At 41.7% G+C, this 8,930-nt stretch overlaps 1 pseudogene; it reads left to right on the forward strand.

Annotated features, from left to right (window-relative positions):
- Positions 1–661: 661 nt before the first annotated feature.
- On the forward strand, positions 662–6,155 carry LOC108316235 (annotated as a pseudogene).
- Positions 6,156–8,930: the final 2,775 nt, after the last annotated feature.

The following is an 8,930-nucleotide window of genomic DNA, read 5'->3' on the forward strand; positions in this document are numbered from 1 at the left end:
TCACTAATTGTGCAGTTACTTAGATTTGTTTTTCTGTGTCAAATCCAGTAACATGTTTTCATTGCTCCCTTTATGATCAAGGTAATACATATTTGAGAACATGTCTAAAGTTATTAAGATATGAATTTACCGTGATACGAAAATGGGATGAAACAAGGTGAAACTTGTTATTCACACTTTTCTCTGAACTATGGAGCCTCCCATAAGATATCATTCCAATTGTGGGTCAGAACTTTCTCTTGGGTCTTCATAAACTTGGACCTGCAGTGGTAGTTAGTGCTCAGTTCCGATTGGGTTATTTGTTGACTAATATCTGCCCTGAAATGATGGAAAGAACATGATTCATCATATGCTTCTTGAATACCACCAGTGGGGAGAGAGGAAGACGCTCCATGGCTGCATGAGACAAGAGGCTATCCAGGCAGATGCGACACTCAGCTCACCAGTCATTCTATTTCATGAAACATGATCATCAGGGAATATTTACTAGCTAGATTTTCTGCAAGATATTTGAATAATACCCTTTCTTAATAGTACTACACTGCTGCATGTGGCTGGCCAGTATTTTTGTGTCTTCAGTTGTATATATGTAACCCTTGTTTCCTGAGAAGAATTTGCATAGAACTACTGACAATTAGGGAGAAAGGAAAAATTTGCAAGAATGCAGGAAGGTGGCAGTAATCAGGAGATGGGAGAAGGTCATCCCTTAATGCCGGGGAGGAAACAAGCCCTGAATGAGCAGCCAATGTGAGGCAGAGATAAAGCCAAGGGGGAGCTAAACTTAAAGCTGTGCATGTACTTCCTCTCTTTTCTCCCTTCCTTATTTCTCTCCCCCAAGAAGTTCTTGTCACTTGCCCTACCCCAAAGCCCATTTTGCGGAAAAGCTCTTCAGAGGTCTGCAGCATTGCCTGTGTACTCTGATCAGGAGCCCTCCAGGGACTCCTAAAGAAGGATTCAAGTGTCAGTCTGATGGAGGATATTTTTAATGTAATTGTATTATTGATGACACTGTTTTTACACTTTGACACTGTTGGGACTAATTTTGCACTTTCAGAAGAGTAGTATTCTGAGGAAAGAAAAGGAAATAAAAAGAAAAAGAGAGATGGCCGTAGAGTGGAAACACTCCAAGAGAGCTGGGCCAGACTGAAAGAGAAGGTGACAGAAAGCTGAAGCTGCTTTCACACAGAGAAGGTGACAGAAAGGAGAGAATGTGCTTTCACACGGAGAAGCATGGCCCAAGTGGGAGAGCTGCAAGGGAAGAGCTCAAGGAAAGAAGAATTAACAGGCAAAGAAGGAGGCCATGGAAGGTTGCAGGGGTTGAGTACTATGACCTTGAAGAGGAGGGATGGAAGAGTGGAAGGTCCTGGGCTTAGAGTTAAGCACAAGAATTCAGCCCTGACCCTGCTTGACCCTTTGTAATGGCCTGGGGCATTGTCTTAGCTTCTCTGGGCCTCATCTGTAAGTGGCTGTGTTTGATAAAATAAGTTCATGGGTGCATGGAGCATCTAGCAGTAGCTCATGACCTGATAAGTAGGTTTTGTTGATCTGACTTCCTCTCCTGCCCCATTCTATCAGAGAAATCCAGAGAATGTGCCAGACAGGCACACGCCCTTGAAGCTATAATTCTAATGTATTCAGCCGCATCCTCTGCAGGGAAAGGAAGACCCAGACCAGTTCTTACTGGCCTTGCAGGGTCATTGCCCTGAATATTTCAAACCAACTATATTATGGGACCCTGTCTTTAAAGTTGATAAACCTGCATCCCAAGACCAGCAATATGGAAAGCTATCATCTCTGGAAAGAAAGAGGAAGGAAGGAAAGAAAAAGAAAAGAAGAAAGGGAGGAAGGCTGTGATAAGAATCAGAATCTTTTAGGCTGGGATCCAAAGATGGCTTTTAGCACATTACATTTACAAAATGTTTATTCCTTTTTAATTCTAAATTATCTCAGCCCAAATCCTTTTAACACATAAGTTATTTTAAAAGTACACTGTCATTTCCTGCTGAAGGCTAATGCATAAATTCTACTATAATAAAACTAGAAAGAACAAAAATCAAACTATTCTTATGATACAAGGAATGTAGTATACATTTTGTGTATTTCCTGATACAGACTCAGAGTTGGATGCATACATCAGCCACATAAATCAGTGGAGTCCCAAGCACTAAAAGAATTCACTCTAGAACAAAACAAAAGAGGAAATTTATTTAGAAAACCTCAGCCATCAGAGAAGTAAAATCTTTAATTAATCATCCTGCCATTTAACTGTCCATTTGGTGAGGCTTCCATAGGCATTGGTATTTCAGGAGGTTTGATATTTTGTGGTGCTGGGGATGGGTGAGCTGGCTTGGTGCAGGCAACCTAGGAACTGCAGGAGGCCAGAGGACATCATTTTCTGCTTTTTGAAGATATCACTGAATTTTATTCACATGAAACATGTAACATATATACTGAAAATCAGTATGATTGCTGAAATTTGTGCAAGTGCAGTCAAAGCAGACACATTTAGGGGTTATTCAGTATCTAAAAGTATAGTATGAGATTGAGCACTTAAGCTAAGCTATCCATCAAGCTTGTATTTTCAAAAAACATTGGGAAAATTATTCTACAGTATTAAATAATCAAAATATCAATTACTCATTATTTCAAATGTTTAAGGTAAGCACACAAGCAAACCTTATCAGTGATAAACTGTGGATGGTGGAAGTATTGGTGACTTTATTTTCTTATGCTTACAATTTTTTATTTTACTTTCCACATTTTCTAAAGTGACTATGTGCTCTATTTATAATATATTTTTAAAATCTTCAAAAAAAATAAAGCAAGCATCTGATGTTAAGTCAAGCACCAGAAGCAATAACAAGAATATTTTCATTATTTATACAAATATAGACACACCATTTAAACATAGCAGGGTATTGCTTCAAGTGTTTCCTGTGAATTAATGAGAAATAGGTCATTTTTGACATGTGTCACCTGGTAAAACACGTGGTAACAGCCTTCAGGAAACCAAGCCAGTTCAGTAAGTAACTAACAAAATACACATTGACTTGTAAGCACATCTTTGAGATTCTACTGGGGAAATCTGTAGGTTTGAAAGATAAGGGATTAACTGCTTAACACACTTAATCCATGCCCAGCTGTCAAGCAGAAATTAAGCATATTAACTCCCAGTGAGCAAGTAATCAAAGAGTCAGGAATAACGCTCTTTTCTTTCTCAACAACCATTTTTTAAGATGAAAATCTAGAGAAGCCCTCTGTGTCCTGCAACATATCAAGATGACTCATTGGACATTCCCCTGTAGCAGATACCTCTGAGTGGTGCAGGGTGAAAAGAGCCAAAGAAAAATCAGATACAAATAACTTCTTCATTTTGAGTTTCCCTGGAAGCAGCAGTCAAACCTTTTCAGTTTTATTAAGTGCAAGATGACGATCTTGCTGCCTTTACAGCAAGTTTTTTCTTTTTATCTGTCCTTTTCAAGTATAAAGGAAGAAATATTTTACTCATGATCATCCATAATTTCTCCCCAGTCAATTTAGCTTTGGCTGCAGTAAGAACATGTTTGCACTGCATCAGCATCCTGAATCATGATAAATACATCATTCATTTAGAGTTAGATAACTAATGAAATTACTTAAATCTCTTTCATTTCTTGCTGACTTGAGAGTCAAATGTGTTGATCGTGCAATATACTATAAATTAGTAAAGAGAGGGAATCACAGGATTATTCTTTCTTAATCCCTTACTTCAAAGATAATAGATGAAGATGTAAATTCTATATTTTCAATTAAGTTAACTCTATGAGTTTTCTGATTTTGATATAGGAAGCAATGGTGATGTCCATGTAAATATTGCTACATAAGCTTATATCTTAAATAAATTTAACAATATCTTTACACATTTTCACAACATTTTTATAACATGCTATGATTATTTTGATTTGACATTGCTACTCATTTAAGAATTGGTTGCAAATAACAAAAACAGAAGATTCTCACCTCTTAAATGGGTCAAACACAACCAGATTTGATATAGCTGTATCTTTAAAGCCCCAATATGTGAGGAGGTTCAGCCTTGAGGGACCTATCAGGAACCAGGAACCACAACATTCGTTTCCTTTCCGAGGTCATAGCCATTGTGAGTCTTTGCTACTCTCTGCATCTGTGAGACCATCTCCCTTTCTGTAGAGCACATAACCTTTACTGATGCACCAGCATCTGCCTCAGACTTAGTCATCCAGCCCTGAAATTATGTCATATCACAGGTCAGTCTCTAAGTCTCTTAATATAAGGCCTTGAGAGAAAAATCAACATGTCTTCAGTTGGATAAAGACCAATTAGCAAGGTGGTGGTGGTTGTGGTAGAGATGGTGGTGGTAATAATGGTGGCGGTAGTGGTGGTGATGAAGGTGGTGGTGGTGGTGACAGTGGTGGTAGGTAGTGGTGGCGATAGTGGTGGTAGTGGTGGTGATAGTGGTGGTAGTGGTGGTAAGAAGGTGGGGGTGTGGGGATAGTGGAGGTTGTGGTGGTGACGGTGGTGGTAGTAATGGTGGAGGTTGTATTGGTGATGGTGGTGCTAGTGGTGATAATGAAGGTGATGGTGGTGATGATGATGGTGGTGGTGGTAATGGTGGTGGTAGTGGTGGTAATGAAGGTGGTGGTGGTGATATTGATGGAGGTGGTGGTGGAGGTAGTGATGATGGTGGAGGTAGTGGTGGTAATGAAGATGGTGGTGATGGTGGAGGTGGTGGTGGTGATAGGGTGGTGATGGTGGTGCTGGTGGTGATAAAGGTGATGATGGTGGTGGTGGTGGTGATGGCAGAGGTGGTGGTAATGAGGTGGTGCTGGTGATGGTAGAGGTGGTGGTGATGATGATGATGGTGATGGTGGTAGTGATGAAGTTAGTGATGGTAGAGATGGTGATGGTAATGAAGGTGGTGGTGGTAGTGGTGATGGTGGAGGTGGTGGTGCTGATGATGGTGACGGTGGTGATGATGGAGATGATAGTGGTGGAAGTAGTGAAAGGCCCTATGGTGGAGAGAATTTCTAATTCTGGGTGATGATGGGAGGCTTTAATAAGAAAACATTAGCATAGAAAATGAAATAGAAGCTTCGCTTCAAAGTTTCCTTGGCTGTCTCAGATATTGACCCTGACCTGTCTGGGAAAGTTTAGGCAAGCATTAGATCATAGTTTCCTCCTTTGCCCTTATTAAGAAGTACTTTTGCTTTTCTCAGCATTCCACAAGTCACTTCCTCTCTTCTTTGACCTTTCTTGCCTTTACCTATTTAGGAAAATTTAAAGTTGCTAGCCAATCAGGTAAACTTAGAGTGTGAGATCCTGCTCTGGTCAATGGAAACTGGTCGCAGCAGTAAAATAGTTGTGTCAGGTTATAAATACTTCTGTTTCCTTTGTTCAGGTGTGCTCTCGTGGCAAGCCTGCTAGCGAGTGGCACCGTTTCTGCAGAAAGTAAAACTGGCCTTGCTGACCGATCCATAGTCTCAGTGTTGATTCTTTGTGGCATTGAGAACCCATTTCTGTCTCCTGAGAAGCAAACTGCCAAAGATGGCTTTGTCTGGCTTATAAGACTCCCATTTGGCTGTAGCAAGGAAGAGATTGTTTTGTTCTTTTTAGGGTTGGAAATTGTGCCGAATGGGATGATACTGCCAGTGAACTTTCAGGGGAGAAGCACAGGGAAAGCCTTTGTACAGATTGCTTCACAGGAGAAAACTGAGACGGCCTTATGAAAACACAAGGAAAGATTAGGACACAGGTACATTGAGACCTTCAAGAGTAGCCAAGCAGAAGTTCGAACCCATTATGATCCCCCTCAAAAGCTCATGGCTATGCAGCAACCAGGTCCCTATGTTAGGCTGGGGGCTGGCAGAAAGTATAATAGCATTGGCAGAGGAGCTGGGTTTGAAAGGATGAGGCATGGCGTCTGTGGTGGAGGGTATGCAGGCTACGATGACTATGGTGGCTGTAATGAAGGATATGGCTTTGGGTCTACTAGATTTGGAAGAGACCTCAATTTCTGTTTTTCAGGAATGTCTGATCATAAATATGGAGATGGTGGGTACAGTTTCCAGAGCACTCTCATGGCAAGCCTGCTGGTGAGTAGTGACCTTCCTGCAGAAAGTAAAAGAAAGCCTTGCTGAGAAACATTTTGTCAGAATGCTGATTCTTCCCCACAACAGTGGAAAATAAACACTTATTCCCAACAATTAGGAAACAGAGAGGGTATTTCTGGTATTTCTGAAATAGTAATAATAATTTCCTAAGTCTGTGACAATTCAAAAGTCAGAACTGGTTGAAATGTAAAATCCAGGTAAAGAAAGCACATATTAATCAAATTCCAAATTGTGTCTGTCCATAACATGAGGCCAGTTTCTTGTCTAGCCTTATCAGGCATTATGCATTTTTGTTGTTGTTGTTGTTGCTGTTGCTTTGGGTTTTAGACAGGGTCTCACTCTGCCACCCAGGCTGGAGTGCAGTGGCATGATCATAGCTCACCACAGCCTTCATCTCCTGGGCTCAAGTGATCATTCTGCCTCAGCCTCTTGAGTAGCCACCACACCTGGCTAAGCTTTATGTTTTTTCAGAGATGAGGGGTCTCACTATGTTGCCCAGGCTGGTCTCAAACTTGCTGGGAAATGATCCTCCCACCTCAGCCTCCCAAAGTGCTTGGATTACAGGTATGAGCCACTGATCTTAGCCCATCACACATGTTTTGAGTTAGATTCTCTAGAATCAGGTCCACAAATTGCACCACGGTTACCCTGCATCAGGCAAGGGGAACAGCCTTTGAGACACCTTGGTGGTTGGCCATTGGCTGCTGGATGCCCAACCTACTAAGGGAAGAGGGGTATGTGGTCTCCAGGACAAGACAGTCCCTGTCCTGCAGAAGGCCATAGGCAGAAAAAAGGGCAGCTGTGAGCCATCAGCTGGCAAAGTCAGCAGCTTGGGGCTGAGTGCAGCTGTTAGGAGCAAGGCCCCCGCAACACTCACCACAGCACGGCACAGGGTCCCAAGCATGACTGGTACTGCACAAAAAAAATGCAAGTTCCAGCTGGATCACCTCAATGCTGCCTCCTCACTTTTCTGTACACCTTCCCTAATGATTTGCTTCTGTAGCTCATCACTCTACATTCACACTCTGCTGTGGCCTCAAAATCTCCTGTCACCTGGGGCTGCTTCCTTCTGCTGCCTCATTCTGTGCACCACTGCGCTGTCCTCTGTCTCCATCCACAATGGCTTTCTCTTGTTTCTTCACTGGAACAAGTTCCTTCCTCTCCCAAAGCCTGTGCACAGGCTCTTCCTCCTGTCACAGAAGCCTAGAAAGCTCTTCCAGGCTTTACCCAGACCTGTCGCTCCTGTCTTTTATTCCTAGGCTCCGAGGGACCTCTCTTCTTCCAACTCCCACCTCCATCCTTAGAGCTTTTATATCACACTAAAAAATTATAGTTATGTTGTGATCATCACTTTCATATCCCTCCAGGATCCTACCACAAAAGTGATTTTTAAATTCGCAGTTTATGACTTATTAGGGAGGGACTCATGACATCAGTTTAGTGAATGGTGACAGATAATTTTAATAACATTAGAACACATTGTAAGAGAATAGAAAATATGAGAGTGCATTGTACTTACAAAAATACGTATGGTTGGTGACTCTTTAATTCCAGTGACATATATGTAAACGTGCATGTGTTTGTGTGTGCGTGTATGTGCGTACATGTATAATGAATCATGATGTAAAAGCTATTCCGTCTCTGGGTTAGAGATCAAATTCATTTGAAAGCCATTCTACTAAATCATAGGCTCCATCTTTGATTAGATATGTGGCTTTGGACACATTACTTGACTCTCTCTACCATAATACCCTTTTCATAGAGTCCTTGCAAGGGTCAAATGAGTTGAAATTCATAAGGTGCTTGGGAGAACGCCTGGTGCCTGTGGAAGCAGTGTGTAAATATTACACAGCATTACATTTATTTATACTTGTGCATTTTGTTTGTCACTCTGTGCTCCATGCCTATCTTAGTGCCTGGCACACCCTAGCTGTCAAAAATTACTGACTGAACAAACACCAAAGAGCCTGTGGCATGAGCCGTGTTGTATGTACCTACATGTGAGAAACAGGACATGTGGATTCAGTGTATCTTCTTAGTAAGTGACTGAGGAGGTTTCAGGGTGTTTTTGTGCTAGTGAATCTGCCCCTCTTCCTTCTCCCCCAGACACTTCCTCTTACTGAAGGTCAGCCTGGGCCAGTATATATTTATCTATGTGTCTAGCAACCTTTAAACATTGCATAAATAAGTAAAGGGAACCCAAGGGAGTGGGAATGTCTTCATTTATGAATGAAGTCAAGCAAAACCCAAACATTCCTTCCATCCTTTTTCGGAGGATGCTTCTTTGGGGTCAAACCATAGGCAGCTGCACAAGGAATCCACTGTATCTGAGCTAGGCACAGTGACTTGTTTGTTTTATTCTTAAATCTTCCTCCACCAAACCTGAGAGAGACCCAAGTGAGGCGGCATGGATTATTAACATTGTTTAGGACCAGGTGGTCTAATTCAAAAGGACCAATTATATTTCTGTTCTTCCAAAGACAAGAGTACAATTCTGAGTCCATTGTCACTGGAAATAGGTTAACGGTTTATTTCCTGTTTTGACTGTGGCTGACCCAGAAATGGTCACTCATACATCACAACCAACTTTGCTCCCTGCTCACCTTATAGGGAAGCAGACCCCGGAATATGCCAGTGACTTTGCTTCTTTATCTCATAAAGGAACAATTGGTGGATGTTATATGAAGGCAGATTTAAAGTTAATTAAATGACAATTGCGTTGGCCAGTGAAAACCAAAACCAAAGAAAAGAGCTGTGGCAGAGTGTGAATGTCTATCACTGAAGGAGTCCACCTGAGGACCA

The sequence above is a fragment of the Cebus imitator genome, unplaced genomic scaffold (assembly GCF_001604975.1).
Source record: "Cebus imitator isolate Cc_AM_T3 unplaced genomic scaffold, Cebus_imitator-1.0 Scaffold185, whole genome shotgun sequence".
Classification (NCBI taxonomy): Eukaryota; Metazoa; Chordata; class Mammalia; order Primates; family Cebidae; genus Cebus; species Cebus imitator.